At 35.6% G+C, this 15,396-nt stretch overlaps 2 long non-coding RNA genes across 2 annotated transcripts in view; one reads left to right on the top strand and one right to left on the bottom strand.

Moving 5' to 3' along the window:
- Window positions 1–2,886: 2,886 nt before the first annotated feature.
- On the top strand, window positions 2,887–12,036 carry LOC310895319. The gene is made up of 3 exons (XR_014580612.1): window positions 2,887–5,087; window positions 8,189–8,285; window positions 8,774–12,036. It is a non-coding gene; the product is annotated as an uncharacterized lncRNA (long non-coding RNA).
- A 133-nt stretch (window positions 12,037–12,169) lies between these two features.
- The window catches only part of LOC310895318, a 66,274-nt gene continuing 63,047 nt past the window's right edge, over window positions 12,170–15,396 (bottom strand). Inside the window, exon 5 of the long non-coding RNA XR_014580611.1 lies at window positions 12,170–15,394. This is a non-coding gene — a long non-coding RNA (uncharacterized lncRNA). The remainder of the gene's footprint in view (window positions 15,395–15,396) is intronic.

Raw genomic sequence — 15,396 nt, 5'->3', positions numbered from 1 at the left:
AAATAGAAGCAAGGTTTATATATATATATAAATTAATAAATATATATATATACATATATATATATTTTTCTGTGAGGGTCACCAAGCACTGGCACAGGTTTTCTGGAGGGATTGTGTAGTCTCCATCCTTGGAGATATTCAGGAGCTCTCTGGACATGGTCCTGGGTACCTTGCTCTAAGTGACCCTACTTCGGCAGATGTGTTGGACAAGATGACCTCCAGAGGTCCCTTTCAAACTCAACCATTTTGTCATTAAATTAAAAATTACATTTTGTTATTGCAATCACCTTCCCATTCCCTCTAAAATTTCTCAGGAAAATTTATGTATTGCTTACTGTACAAACTAAAGGAATTCATAACTGTAGATCATGAGATTAAATATTTTGGGGACATACTTGCTTTGTGTAATATAGAACGGTTCTGAAAATGGTTTATGTTTCTGAAAATTATTTCTGCTAATTGAAACCTGGGTGAGTTACTATTTTATCTATAAACAGATCCACTGTAAGTATTTTAGAAAGCTGTTAATATCTTCACATGAGGATGTTTTACTGCAGTTTTCTGCATGTAAACATCCTTAGCATGAGAAAAGTTCATTTTTACAATAGCTCATTCTTCTACTACATTAAGATTTTAAAATATTAACCAATGCCATCGTCTGTAATTTACACATCAGGAGACAGGAAAAATTTTGAAATAGAGTGTAGGAGATTTAACAAAGCCCCTTTCTGTGTGTGGTGTTGTACAACAATCAGTTTGACACTTCAAACATGTTAGCTCCTGACATATCTGACATTTATTTGGCCAATTCTTCACTTTGATATCCAGGAGAAATAGTTACTATAAAGAATTCTGTTTTAAAATCTATTTTGCATATGCCACTTGCTACTAAAAAGTTCTTTTTGGCTAAATCAAAGCTTCTTCACTAGCATGCTGAAAGGCAAAGCAGCATGTCTCTACCAGATTTCAGCTTCCTAGCACCATCTACTTCTGTGCTAAGTCTGTATGCAAAAAGTGACAGTTATATGTATAATGAAGAAAGTGTTTTGTTCAATAATTTTAATTCATTCTGAATTGTTTTGACTCCCCTTTCTCATTTCCACAAAAAAATCCTTGAACAGGTATCAGCTCTTGATATTTGGACATGAGATGGAGAAAGACTAAGAAAGGGTAAGTGGAAGAAATGTCAGGCAGTCTTTACTTTTCCAGAAGTATTTTCACTTAAATATCTGAATATGAGAAATATGCAATGTCCACGATGCCTCCTTTTCTGAAATGAAGACATTGTCCCATAACTAACTTTTCTTCTCCTTCAGGTAGAGAGACAACAAAGTCTCCTCAGAATCATAGAATCATAGAGTGGTTTGGGTTGGAAGTGACCTTAAAGATCATCTAGTTCCAACCCCCCTGCCTTTGGCAGAGACACCTCTCACTTGACTATGTTGCTCAAAGCCCCATCCAGCCTGGCCTTAAACACCTCCAGGGATGGGGCATCCACAGCTTCTGTGGGCAGCCTGTGCCAGTGCCTACCATGCTCACAGTGAAGAAATTCCTTCTTATATTTAATCTAAATCTACCCTTTTTTATTTTGAAGCTGTTACTCCTTGTCACTATACTTCCTGACAAAAAGTCCCTCCCCAGCTTCCCTGTAGGCCCCCTTTAGGTACTGAAAGGCTGCTATAAGGTCTCCCTGGAGCCTGCTCCTCTCCAGGCTGAACAACCCCAACTCGCTCAACCTGTTTTCAATGGAGAGGTGCTCCAGCTCTTTGATCATCTTTGTCTCTGCTAGGTGGACAATATTTGCCAAGTCAGGCAACTATTGTACAGTAAATTATATAAAGTAAACAAGCATTTCATATTCTATTCTAATAACCTATAATAACCATAACCTATTTCAGATTGTTGTTTATTTTTCAAGTTACTTTACTGGGTAAATTTTTCTTCTCTTTTTTTTTAAATAGTTTATCATTTCCACACTTCATAGCATGTTTGTTGTTATGGAAACATTTGCCATTGGCATGAGTCAAGCTTAGTCATAGCCACATGGGCAAAATAAAACTGGCTTATATAGTAGTTGAAGATTTATGTAAAGGTTTTGGAGATAATAAAGATTTTTATGATGTTTGTGGCTGTGCATATACATCTATGTGCATAGATACATATACACAACTCATGAAGCTGTAATTTCAAGATTTTTATCTGCATAAATTTGAAAGGATGTTGTTGCTCAATGTGTCCTAAGAGAGACTCCAATAAAACAATTTGTTGCATGACCCCATTGTACATTCTGTACATGCCATGCATTTAGAAGTGAGATCTTTTCAAAGGTGTGCAGGGGTTCTGTTAAAATATATAGGGTATATAAGAAATACACAGTAGTACTGCTGTTCCCATATTCTCTTGTTTATTGTATTTATTTAGTACATTTAAGAATAGTGAATCTCTTGGTCACATTTCTTCATGCTGTTCATTCTTTTCAAAGCTCTAGAGCTACATGCTAGGTTGAGTGAAAATCAGCACCATGGAAAGAAGTGTGATACAGGAAGGCAGAAGACCCTTTGCACCATTTTCATATTACATAAACAAAGTCCTTTATGAGCTGAGGCTGGCGTTACAATAGATGAAGTAAAGGTATCTATAGACTACAGATTTAATGTTAACTTTAATGCTAAATATGCGTAGTCTGTGATTAAAACCAAATCCTTTAAAAGTCAACGAAAGGTCCTTGATTATAATATGAATTAATAACCTAGCAAATGGTGACATTTGTATTAACCATGAAAGGCTACAAATGATAATATTTGCATTTTTGGTCACCTATAAAATAAAAGGCATATGTAAATACAATAAAAAGGTAGGATAACTTAGGAAAACTAGGTACTTACTTGTTTTAGAAATCTTTACTGATATTCAACTCTTTCATTTTTGATACTGACATAGTTCTCTAGACCATCTTTATAGTCACAAGGGAACAGAGTGAAGGGCTTCCTCCAAGAACAAGCATTAAAATTCATCTTATTTATCTAGTTATGGATGGTGTGAATGAATCACCTCCTTGCAGTGCTCACCTCTAGACATGGACTAGAGGTGGAGCTTTAACAGTGAATGTACACTAGCTACCCTATCACAATCTTACAGTATTTGAGATGAATCTTATTTTCCTTGTTTAGAAATTCTAGCTTTTTTATTTGGTTAGATGTTTCCTCAGCAAGAGCTCAAAACATAACCATTGTCTTCCTCTAAACTAATGAATTCTATAATTGATCTATCAAATGTTGTTTTCTACCACATTTCAGTGAGTTTGTTAGCTTTTTCATTCATGGCTTATGAGATGTAAGTTTAATGGATTTTCTTTAGGTGTTCATCATTTCAAACTTTTGCTTTAATTTGTGCATTGCATCATTTCACAAATGCATCACATGCTTCATTCTTTTCTATTTTTTTCCCCTTACAGTTTATATTTCTTTTTGTGTCCCTATTCATAAGTTTTATATCTCTCCCAGCTTCATGTAGTCTCTTGATGGTTCCCCTGATGCTTAGGAAGGTTTTCTCTACTGATTACATGATTCTCAGAATGATTCCTTTTTATTGGTATCAACACTTTTAGTTCAGCATCAGTTGTTTCTCTCAGTATCAGTTGCAAGGATGTCTTTCAGATCCTTAAAGGAGACTATAGGTGAGTCAGACTTGTTAAGGACTGTCTCGTCTTTTCTCCCATTAATGGCAATGATAAACTCTCCCTGATTTTAGAGGAGCAGAATTAGAAGCTAAATGTTTTTCAAAAATTCATTCTGTGAAATGCTTAAACAATTGCTACTTTTTTTTCTACTTTTCCAAAGTGATTTAGACCACAGTTTCTTCTTTATTCTTATTTCTTTATTTTGAGAGAGACAAAAGGGGAAGCCATTTTGGCTCTCCAGAAAGCATGCTAGCCCTGGGTCATCTGGCTATTTGAACTTGCTTAAGAACTGCTTAACTCACTGAATAGGAAAACTATACTAGCTATTCATTTTGCTCTCCTATGCCTAATTTTATTAGTTTTCTTTTTTTCAGCTATGGGGAAATACGCTTATTTCATGAAATTTAGGATACTGTTGGTGTGGGGTGGTGTAACTCCACTGGAGCACTGCCCAGTTTCATGACTTCAGGTTTTGATTTAGAGAGACTGGAATAACATAATGTATTTCTAGGCATTGTATGGCTCTTCAACCTGTTTCATTAGTACTGGCCTAATAGCCAATGTAGTACTGGTAATATTGTTTGAATAGTAAAATAAGTAAACAAATAGAGTTGCAAGGATGTCTGTCCAGCAGAATTATGAAATAATTATTTCTCCAATGGCATAGAAGTGGGATGGACAAAGCCAGAATGCTATCAGTAAGCAAATATTTATAAGCAATATTTATAAAAAGGGAGTTGATTGGACTAGGTCTTTTTCTGTCACAGGTTTTAAATTAACTTCAATTAACTTGTACTGGGTCTGTCTGGAATGGAATTAACTTTCCCTACAATGGTCCATACAGTGCTGTGCTCTGTACTTGCAGCTACAACAGCACTGGTATCACACCAGTGTTGTGTCTATTGCTGCACATTACTGGCAGTGCATCAAGACACCCTCTAACTCCCACCCCCCCAGAGCCAGCAGGCTGTGGTTGGGCAAGAGGTGGGGAGGGGACATCATCAGGGCAGCTGACCTAAACCAGCCAAAGGGATATTCCATGCCATATGATGTCACACTCAGCAATAAAAGGTGGGAAGGGGGAGGGAGGGGGGTGGGGTTCTTATTATGAAGACGTCTGTCCTTCCAAACGTTACCCATATTGAGGCCCTACTTCCTGGAATGTGGCCGAACATCGCTCGTTGATGGGAAGTAGAGATTTTCTTTACTCTGTGCTTCCACACAGACTTTGCTATTTTTTTCCCCTCTTCCTTTTTCCTTTAATTAAATTATCCTTATCTCAACCCATGAGCTTTTTTGAGCTTTTTTTTTTTTTTTTTTTTTTTTTTTCCAGCATACTTTCTTCTTCCCGTCTTCTTCTGAGGAGAGGGAGTGAGAGAACAGTTGTGGTGGAGTTTAGCTGCCCAAGGTAAAACTACCACAATGCCACTTTAAGAAAATAAGTTTTCTGTGAGATTAGAACAGCATTAGCACTTTTCTTTTGTCATTGTGGATGTTAGCAGTTGTGGTGTGAAGCAAAGAAAGAAGTTAGAATACTTTGGAATTCAAGTGTTTTATGTTAATAAAATGGTCTTAACCTTCAAGAGAAAAATACTCAAAATGGAAAGAAAGTGTTACTATTTCTTTAGGAGTATCAGTTTGCTTTGTTAAGAAATGGCTTATACCTAAATACATTGTAATTTAACATGTCAATTATTATGTATGTGTATTATTATCACAGGTTTACTGCAGTAGCAAGTCTATACTATAATTATTGGTAAAGTTAAGATACTGACCCTAAATTAATGACATCCTAATGGCTCCCCATAGATATCCTGTAGATGCCAACAGTTGATAGTATAGCTGAATGGGGGTTAATAGAGAATTGATAATATAACTTCAGTGTATATATAAAATGTATTTTCACAATGCATTATAGGTCTTCTTTTTGATATAAGAGAACTTCTTACTTTTTTTTTTTTTTTTTCATATTGCCTTTCTTGTTGCAGAGCTAGCAAAACCAGCTGAAATAAGTGCATTCATAGGATTTATTAGCTCTGGATTCTGTAATACTTACAGAGAAGTCAAATACTTGCAGAGCTACCACTGGGAAAAAATTTAAGTTCAATAACATTTTGAATCAGTGCTTTACTTGTTTTTGTTTGTTTGTTTCATTTGCTTATTTTTGTTTTATTTTTGTTATTTGATGTTGTTTTTTTCACTCTTCTTCTTAGAACTTTACTGGTGAGTTTACCCTTGTATTTACTGTATATCCAAAAAATAGTTAAAAAAAAAAAAAAAAAGACATGACATATTGAAGCAATGCAAGGGATAAATCAATAGTATGTGCCGGCTGGACTGTGCATTGAGATAAGTTTTATAACTCCCAAGTGGAAGGCAATGTGTATGCTGTAAAGGACATGTAAAAAAAGCTGTAAAGCTTTGTGGACATGAAATGGAAGAATATATTCTTGTTAGTAACCACTGTGGAAAGGATTTGAGAACCACGGATAATAAATTTAATTTCAGCATGATTAGCAGGTGGCCTAGTGTGGTCTTTGAATGCATGGAAATAAGAATAGTCATAGATATAGCTAAAATAAATTATAGTTGTAGTAGTCATTGATAAGTCCCATTGTTTCCATTTCGGTAATCAACATATTCAAAATGTTGTCAGTAGCTAATAAGGATTCTCCCTACATCTACCCCTGCCAAAAAGAAAAGAAAAAAAAAAAAAGTTGTAATCCAGAAATTACATTATATTATGAGTAAGGAATTTTGAACTACTGGGTTGATCCAAATATCAGGTCATCTGATCAGTTAAATACCTGCATGAAGAAGAGATTTCTGATTGAACATAATTCCTTACCCTGTTGGAAAAAAAAAAAAAAATCACTTAGAGAAGACTACATTTCAAGACTGAAAGTTAAACTAAAACATGGAAACAAAACAAATCTCAGATTTTTAATGCCTAGGGCAATTAAATAGTGGAGTAATTTATTCAGAGGTCTGATGAATTTCATCCTAAATGAGAACTTTATATCAGCACTCTATAGTTTTATAAGATATATGTAATAGATAAAACAGAAGTTGTGGGCTTGATATGTTAAGGTGAGTTATCCTCTCATATGCAAGATTTGCTGTTTTTTTTTTGTTTCCAATGTTTGAAATTCTATACCTGGTATTTCTTAAGGGTATCTATTTACAAGAGAAATATGGTCCATATGAATAGCCAGAATGCTGTTTTGGCACCCACTGTACTTCTCATAAAACAAATAAGGCCAGAAAAGACAGCAGTGACAACGGTAACAGAAGGAATTCCACCTACATAGCAGAAAAGAAAGACATTTCTCCAAAAAGAGTGTAACGGTTCTGTAGCTGGATGCCGCATGGAGGTGGGAGGGTGAGCCGTGTGGAGAAGCTGAATGTTGTTTACTTCACAGTGGCTGGGCCAGCTTAGAAGATCTCCCCGTGGACATCAGATCTGCCACACAAACCCAGAGGGTAATTTAAGAGCTCAGCTGAGCTGGAGGCAGTCTGTGACTGCTGAATTCTTCCAATGTGTCAGCTCATCTGGAAACACCCAAGCATGAGTGATAAGGGTGGGTGGGAGGAACAAGGTGCTTCTGAAGAGTGATGGTATGATTTTAGGGGCCATTGCAGCAAATCTAATGTCAACATATCCATGAAAAAATGGTTCTGTTTTGGAACGAAGTAATAAGGAATAAAACTGATCAAAACAAAATCCAAAACCAGAAACAAACAAACAAAAATGTTAGGGAAATAAAATCCTTTTATAAAATATTTTGAAAACAAAATGCAAACAATTAACTAAAACAGTCCTAAGACTGTTCTTAAAGTCTTTCACTTTCTAGGATGGTCTCAAGGGATTCTTGCTTCTTTATTGTGAGCTCTGTGGCCTTGTTACAAACAAAAGATATGAGCTCCAGAGGTATTGGGCCCTTGAGTCAGTGCACTCAGAGTTCTGGGCTTCTTGCCTGTTCTGGATAGATACATACGTGAGGACATTCTGAAGTATAGGCCATACATGAACTTTCCCCCTTTTTCCCTTCTTATTGGGTCAATTGGTATGGATTACCCAGAGCCATATTTTAGGATGCACTACTTGCTAAATGATGTCAACAGTTGGTAAATTTGTCTTCAAGCTAGGTGTATAGGCTACTTCTGCTCCATAATTTAAATGTAAACTGTAAATTTTATGATGCTCTAGGTGGTGCCTAGGTCAGATTTGAAAACACTAGTTGCAGAATAGGAATGGTACTGTGCTTGGAGGTACTGGCACAGAAACTTTCTAAGCTGCCACTCTGTCTTCTGTGCAATCACAGGCACCATTTTTCTTTTAAACTTCTCTTAATTTTCTGTTCCATTTCTACAAATTATGCATGGATAAGAGCATGGAGGAAATTATCAGGGAATGGAGGTGGGGACACAGAACTTCTGTATGTTTGAAAAAAATGTAATTTATTTTTTTTTTTAATTGTACCGCATTAATCTCTTGTATTAATTTAGGGAGAAGATACATTTTTAGTAAGTTGCCTTCTGTCTTCTGAGTTCATTACATCAGAAACCACGTTCAAACTGGTGCATCTAGATATTGCTGGCCACTGTAAGTGAAATTAGATTTGTTTATTCCCCCAAAAGGACTGTAGCAATATCCTACAGTTTTCAGATGGCCAAATTACACAATACTTTCTCAAAGTCATTAGCTCTATTACTTCAATAACGTTCATAGAATTTATCATCAAGAAAAATAATGCTTAATGTCAAATGGGAAAATATATAAAAATCTGAAATAAAAGCAAAGCTATCAACATTTAATGCATGGTTGGTGCCCTGTTTTGAAGACATCAAATTAAATTTTCAAGAAAAATAATATGAAAATAGATTACTTGGACTTAGAATTGAAATTTGGAAATAAATACCATTTGAATTTTCTCAGGCACAAAACCAGAAATTCATGACCCATTTTCTCATAAAACACTAACATTTTGGTATGTACAATTATCTAAAGTAAATTGTCTTAAGCCCCCAGAATATATAGTATGTATGTATGTGTGAGTGTATATGAATATATATATTATTCTTTTCTTCTAGAGTGCATGACTTTTTCATAGCTATTGTGTTAAGCTAAACAAAGGACCTTTGTTTCTCAACTCGGTTTGAAAAATAAGGAAGAAGAAATCGTCACCACAGCAGCTGTCAAAATGCGGATTCTCAATGCTGATAACATGCTGAGTATGCAGTAAAGCTTTTGTTCTTGGCATGCCCATTCATACAGATGGGAGAAGCTTAAAGATGTGACTGTTTTTCAGTCCACATAGCTGACTTTAATCACAACATTTAGCCTAGTTCTTCCTCCTTTCAAGGTTATGAAAAAAACTTGATAAGTCTCCCTTTGCATGTCACATAATATTTTTATAGTCTTCCTGTCAGATATACACAATCCTGGTGTCATGTTTTTCTGAGTTTTAGACTGCAATATTTTCTCTAACTGCAATGTAGGAATGAAAAAATCTAAATTTGTTTGGAGCCCTGGAATGAGGTCTCAGCGCAGCAGTGGATGAGAAATAGGCCAGCAATTCAACAGATGGTTAGGACTTCATCTTGCAAGCTTTTCCCATGTCAACTAATTTTATGTGGACTTTTTCCCTGTTACATGGCATTCCCCAGTCACTGTGTTTCAGGTTAGCTCAAAGCCTGTGTAACATTTTGAATGTTTTCAGATGAATATTTACTGGAGGATGGAGTTTAGGGTGGAAGGAGAACTTTCTCTCCTCTGCCCCTCATTGGCTGACAAGGTAAAAGCATCACCTCATGTGAAATGGGTTAATTTGTGCAGTCCCCTGATATTCCCCACTCCATTAAGGCTTTCATCTACTTCTGATATTAATATAGTATAAATAGCGTGTAACAACCCTTGGAACATGGTTAATTGCAGTCACAGAAAATACACAAGATTAGTCTTTTATAATACTGTTTCTGTTCAGCGTAAATAACAACCTTAATTTATTTTATGATTCATGAAGTTATTCATACCCTTGACATCATATTCTCATCCTCAGACAAAAATGATCAAGCTTCTTTATGAAAAGATGACAAATCATCTAATAAATTTTTATAGGTGTTGATTCACAATAAGAGAAGAATATTTGAATGCCACTGCCATTTTGAGATAATTATCTGTTCTTTACCATTGCATTGATAGCTCTTTCTATCATACAGTTGTTTCTCTATACTAATTAGGTTAACTGATACAAGAAAAATACACATCAGGCTGTTTTATAAAAAATGAACATTTCACACATGATGGTGCTTTTTCTAAACATATATTAAAGTCGTCTTTGCCATCCTGTAGTTTCACCCACCGAATAGGCTCAATGATGATTTTTGACCTGTTCAGGTTTCAAATTTATAACTCCCAAGTGGTGAGCCTACTAGGCTCACCATTTTCTATAAGGATACTGTCATAGATTGCACACTTAAAAAAATAGATCCTGAAAAGGGAATAATCTTTGGACCTTATTTACCGTTTTATCACAACATCATATAAATACAGTTTCTTTCAATTTCTTTATCTGGGTTTTATGATTATTTCCACTGGTACTTTTAAATGGACACCTCAGCACTTCGCTGTTACACTGCAGATGGGCATCAGCGCTTAGGTGCTGGCAGTGGGGGCTGCAGGGCAGCCTCTCAGAGGAGAGGCCAGGCCTCCGCCATGCCGAACATGGCCAGTTCCAGCTGGTACTAGATGGTTCCAGACAGCTTCCGCCATGCCGAACATGGCCAGTTCCAGCTGGTACTAGATGGTTCCAGACAGCTTCAATGGCCCCACCATGGGGCACATCTGAGCAAGGCAACCAAGGTGGTGGTGCCTCTGGAAAAACATAAGAAATGGAAGAAAATGCTGCTCAGGCAGTGAGGAGTGAGAGAAAAAGTGAGAGAAGTAGTCTTAGGAACACGAAGGTTTGAGAAGGAGGGGAAGAGGTGCTCCAGGTACTGGAGGAGAGAAATTTATCTTGTGGGACTGCAGCCTGTGGAGAAGGCACTAAGCTGAAATGGGAAAAGTGTGAGAAGGAAGGAGGGGCAGCGAGGAACTGTTACAGGCTGCCCACCGCCCCCCATTACCCTGCCCCCTGTGCTAATCAGAATGGGGGGCAGAGGAGGTAGTGGAATCAGGAACGAAGTTGAGTCTGTTCTGCCCATGATGGAAACTGGCAAGCAATCTCCCTGTCTTTATCCATGAGCTCTTCCATCTTATTTTCTTCCCTGGTCCTGCTGAAGAGGGAAAGTGAGAGAGGGGCTGGGTGGGTGTCTGCCAGCTGGCCAAGGTCAGCCCCACTACACACGAAAATACTGATCAGACTCTCTCGTGTAAGGACATTTTTTCCATTAACTGTGTTACGATTTTGATAGGTGGGTATATTATGACTGCTGATCTTACATTAAGTCTTACCATCTCTGTTCCTTATCCTGTTTCCTATTTGTAACCTGTATCTTTTTGTAAAGTATGATACTTTACATGTTATCAGGAGCTATCAGGGTCTACACACCACTTCATTTAGAATTTAGGTGTTATGATCAAATCTTGCTTTCGAACATTGCTAATCTGCTTTAGATTTTATTAGAAACTCTGTGTGTAACATAGTCATGTAATTTTACTATGGTGAATATTATTTTTACCTGACTTTTTTCAGTCACTGTTCATTTCTCTGGTTTGAATTAAAAATAAAATTCATAGCAAAGTATGTGATCATTTTTAAGTGACATTTGCAATGGGTGATTATTACTTTTTTTTGGTATTTTTTTATAAGTTTGTAATATATATATATATATACATGCAACAGCAGAAAGAAATATACTTGGTTTTTGTCATTACATTTTCCCTCTGAAAAAAAATATTTTTAACAGTAAGGAGATGACAAAAAATTGCCGGTGATGGTTTTGGCACAACTTAATAAAAAGCTACCACACAGCTGAAATGTGGCAGCAGACTACATGAACACTCCTACTTGGGTATAATGAGAGTTAAAACAGGTTTACATAAAGTACTGAAATTCATTGATCACAAAAAAATCATCAGGTTGTACCAACAGTTCACCTTTAGATTTAAGGAAGAAAATGTTTATCAATAAATTTCAATTACTATGATCCCCTTGATTCAACTTGTTTTTTACATTCACTTTCACATTTAATGTGTTATTATAAACGTCACTTAGAAACCAGTCTGTAATGAAAAAGTATATTGATGGTTTGCATATGAATCATGCAAGTACTTTGCCCTCATTTAATTAGTCATTTAAAATTGATCATATTTTTTTCTAATCTAATGAATGTATTTGAGTAAATATCTGTTATTGGAAAATCATAAATTCTCTCAATATGAACAAGTATAACCATGTCTTTCTATGTTATGAAAATAAAGACTATAGTATGCTATGGCTCTACAGACTATCTTTGAACTTTTCATTAGCTTTTAATTTCAGACAGAGTAATTTGGTGCCATATTCTTCAAAAAAAAGAAGACCATAGTGCACCTATGGTAATTAAGCGGTTAGAAATTACTTCTAAAATGACAATATGAGGAGCCAAAGATGTATCTAGAAAAGACATTTCCACTGACAGTCAAAAGAAGGAAGCTCATGGTTGGAGCAGGAAAAATTAATTTTGATGTTCTTTTCATGTTGATATACATATCCCATAGGGTTTGGAAATATGTTAGAAACACTCATCTGCATCCAACACAATATTTCAAAGGACAAGGCATGCTATTCTGAGTGAATACTCTTAAGCTGGATGTACATTTTGGAAGTACTTTCTTTCCCTCTCTTAAAGCTGTTCCTGAGGCAACTTTGCACCAACACATCTAGGGACTGTGTCTGAATGGTACAGTGTCGGTTGTTGATTTAAGCTTGTTTGGATGTTGACTTTATGATTGACAAAGACACCTTGCACTGTTCTCTGGAAAACTAGGCTTTCTCAGATAGTTAAAAATCTGAATCTCATCAGTGCTTATGTCAATGAAGACCTAATTCCAGTATAACTAAATTCTATTGGTTTTCTTTGAGAGGAGCTGTAGACTGTCAAAGTGTTTGGACCTGATTCTTCTGTAAGAACTGTATTTCTGACATCTTGTGGGAGCATGGCTAGTTCTGTAATGGATTTTGCTGAAAAGATTGTGAAGGTTCGCTTGGTGTCTGTGTCTTTTACTACCTGAAAGTTCTTGTAGGCTTATCAACTGATGCAATTTCTGTGTTGCACAGAAAATTTGGCCAAATATTTTACTTGCTCTCTGTAAGGATTTTCCTTAGTTGCCAAATCGAAATTGCTCCCTAAAACCTAACTTTTAGATTTTCTCCCTCTCCTCCCCCTTAAGTTGCAGTTATTAAAATGAATTTTGATTCTCAGCCTGAACGATAGTTAGAAAATTATTTTTTTTTCTTTTTTCTTTTTTTTTTTTTTTTCTGTCACCCAGAATTTTTCCAAAGCTCGGTGTAAACCTCACCACAAAAGGAAATCTGAAATGCAACATTGAAATTCCTGAACTACCAGGTTGCTTTTGAATTTTGAAAAGCAGAAAATCCTCAAAAACTGAAGCTCTTAAAGCTTCTAAAATCTGCAGTTCCAAAGTAGTTGTCATGGAGGAGTCATCTCAGAGTCATAGACCCTAGTAATCTCTGCTCTCCTGGAATTCACAAGGCAATTTGGCAAGAGTACTAGGCAAAGTTTTATTGGATACTTCTCTGTGTTTTGGCAAGCATTAGTTGAAACAGATGTTTATATACAACATTTTTATTTCTGAAACATGCTTCATCTTAAAACTAGCTTGGTTTACTGCCCTTGTTATTCCTATTGGAAAGCTGTTACAGAATCTTCTGGCTCTGAAGATTACAACTTCTAATTTCCAACCCAAATGTATTTATGGCCCATATAGAAATATTTTTATTAGGTCAACATTTTGACCTAACAAACAAACAACAAATTGTTGTTTAAATAGTTTTTTTTTTTTTTTTCCAAACACTCGTATTTATGTAGAACAATCTTATCACATCTCAGTTCATTTTACTAAATTAAACAAAATAAGATCTTTTTGTCTTATTGCATATGGATTGCAGTACTCTGGGGACCTCATCTCATACTTCTGAGAATTACATTTGCTATTTGATGGACATGTCACATTATTGGCAACAATTAACCCAGCCACATCACTCTTCTTTCTCTTCCAACTGATGAGCTCACAGCTTAGAGCAGTACTTTTGTTTCCTCAAATTTATCAGCTTGCATTAGAGCTCTCCACGGCCATATTGCTTCAGTTCCTTATGTATCATACTCTGGTCTTCTTCATGTTGTGTTACTAACAATTTTTTTCAGGTAGCCTTTATGTTTTTATCTACGTGAAATGTAACATAATGAAAATATTAAACAAGATCCATGACTGATCCTTGACTAACTCTATTCGTAATTGATTCCAGCTTGATTATTCTTCTCAGATCTGTCAGTTGCCAGTTGTTTTTCAGCCACTATCCACCACACAATTTTTGCACCAGCTCTCATGCTCTCCCACTTGTTAATTCCCTTAAGTACTTTATCAGATATTTTTTTACCACATGGCTGATACATTAGGTGTATTGTTATTTCCCCACATGTTATATTGTAGGCTACAGATATCAAGCTAATCTGATTCAATGACTCTTGGATAACTTACTTTGGATTTCATCCCATTTCCACTTGTCATAGATCCTGTGTTACTTCCTAAAATAAATGTATTCTTTAAAATGAATTGGTTTTAACCTCTAATTTATGAAATCATTATCTTCAGATAAAGAATGGATTTGTGTAGGGTAGAGAATTCTATGGGGCCTGTAGGTGACATATGCTATAATTATTTTTCTGTCAGTATAAAGACTTGAACAATGTTTTCTTAACTCCTAAATCAATCATTTTCTTATATAAGATATTATAACCAGAGACTTTCCTATTCCTCCCCTTCTGAATCTTCTGCCTTTCAGATAAAGTACTTTAATAGTCACTGCAATATGGAATAAGAAAGTGGGAATGAGTCTCATCTGATGCTCTTTGGAAAGATGAAGTGCCCTGCCTGCATTCGTAATCATAATGAATATTAAATTATTTATACAAGATAGAACAGACTACACAAGAGAGATTAAGGACACTTTCTCTGTTGTTTTTCCCAATGTATTTTAATCTGTTGGGCCTCTTGGGAAGTGAGAACTGGGGTTCAAACACTCTGAGGAAAATAAAGGAATTTATGTACTATTACTCTTAAGCAATTGATTAAAAAAAAAAAGTGTAAAATAAGTTCTCTCTCTCAAAATAAGTTCTGTCAGCTTTGTGAATATGGTTTTATTTTATTTATATTTTTTTTTCTAAATTTCTCAGAAAACCAGAAATGAAACATACTGTTGTAGATAGAGAAATATGGGCTTTTTCACTTTGTTTAGATTTGTTTAATCATGAGGGGAAGTGACAGTGAAGTGAAGGTTTGTTTCTGTTTGGCAAAAGATTTATAAATAAATGTGGTTGACTTCCTACAATTGAGTGGGAGGGGTGATATTTTCATTTTGGGTTGTTTGCCGAAATGAAAAAAAAAATCAGTGCTTCTTACTCAGCTACAGACAAGTTATTTCTTTGTCCAGCTTCTTGGTTTTCATAGAAATATCTAGCATGTTGAATTGGGCAAATGCTTCTTAATAGCT

This window comes from Anser anser, assembly GCF_964211835.1.
Source record: "Anser anser genome assembly, chromosome: 2".
NCBI classification, from domain to species: domain Eukaryota; kingdom Metazoa; phylum Chordata; class Aves; order Anseriformes; family Anatidae; genus Anser; species Anser anser.
This window is presented reverse-complemented; position numbering and strand designations above follow the sequence as displayed.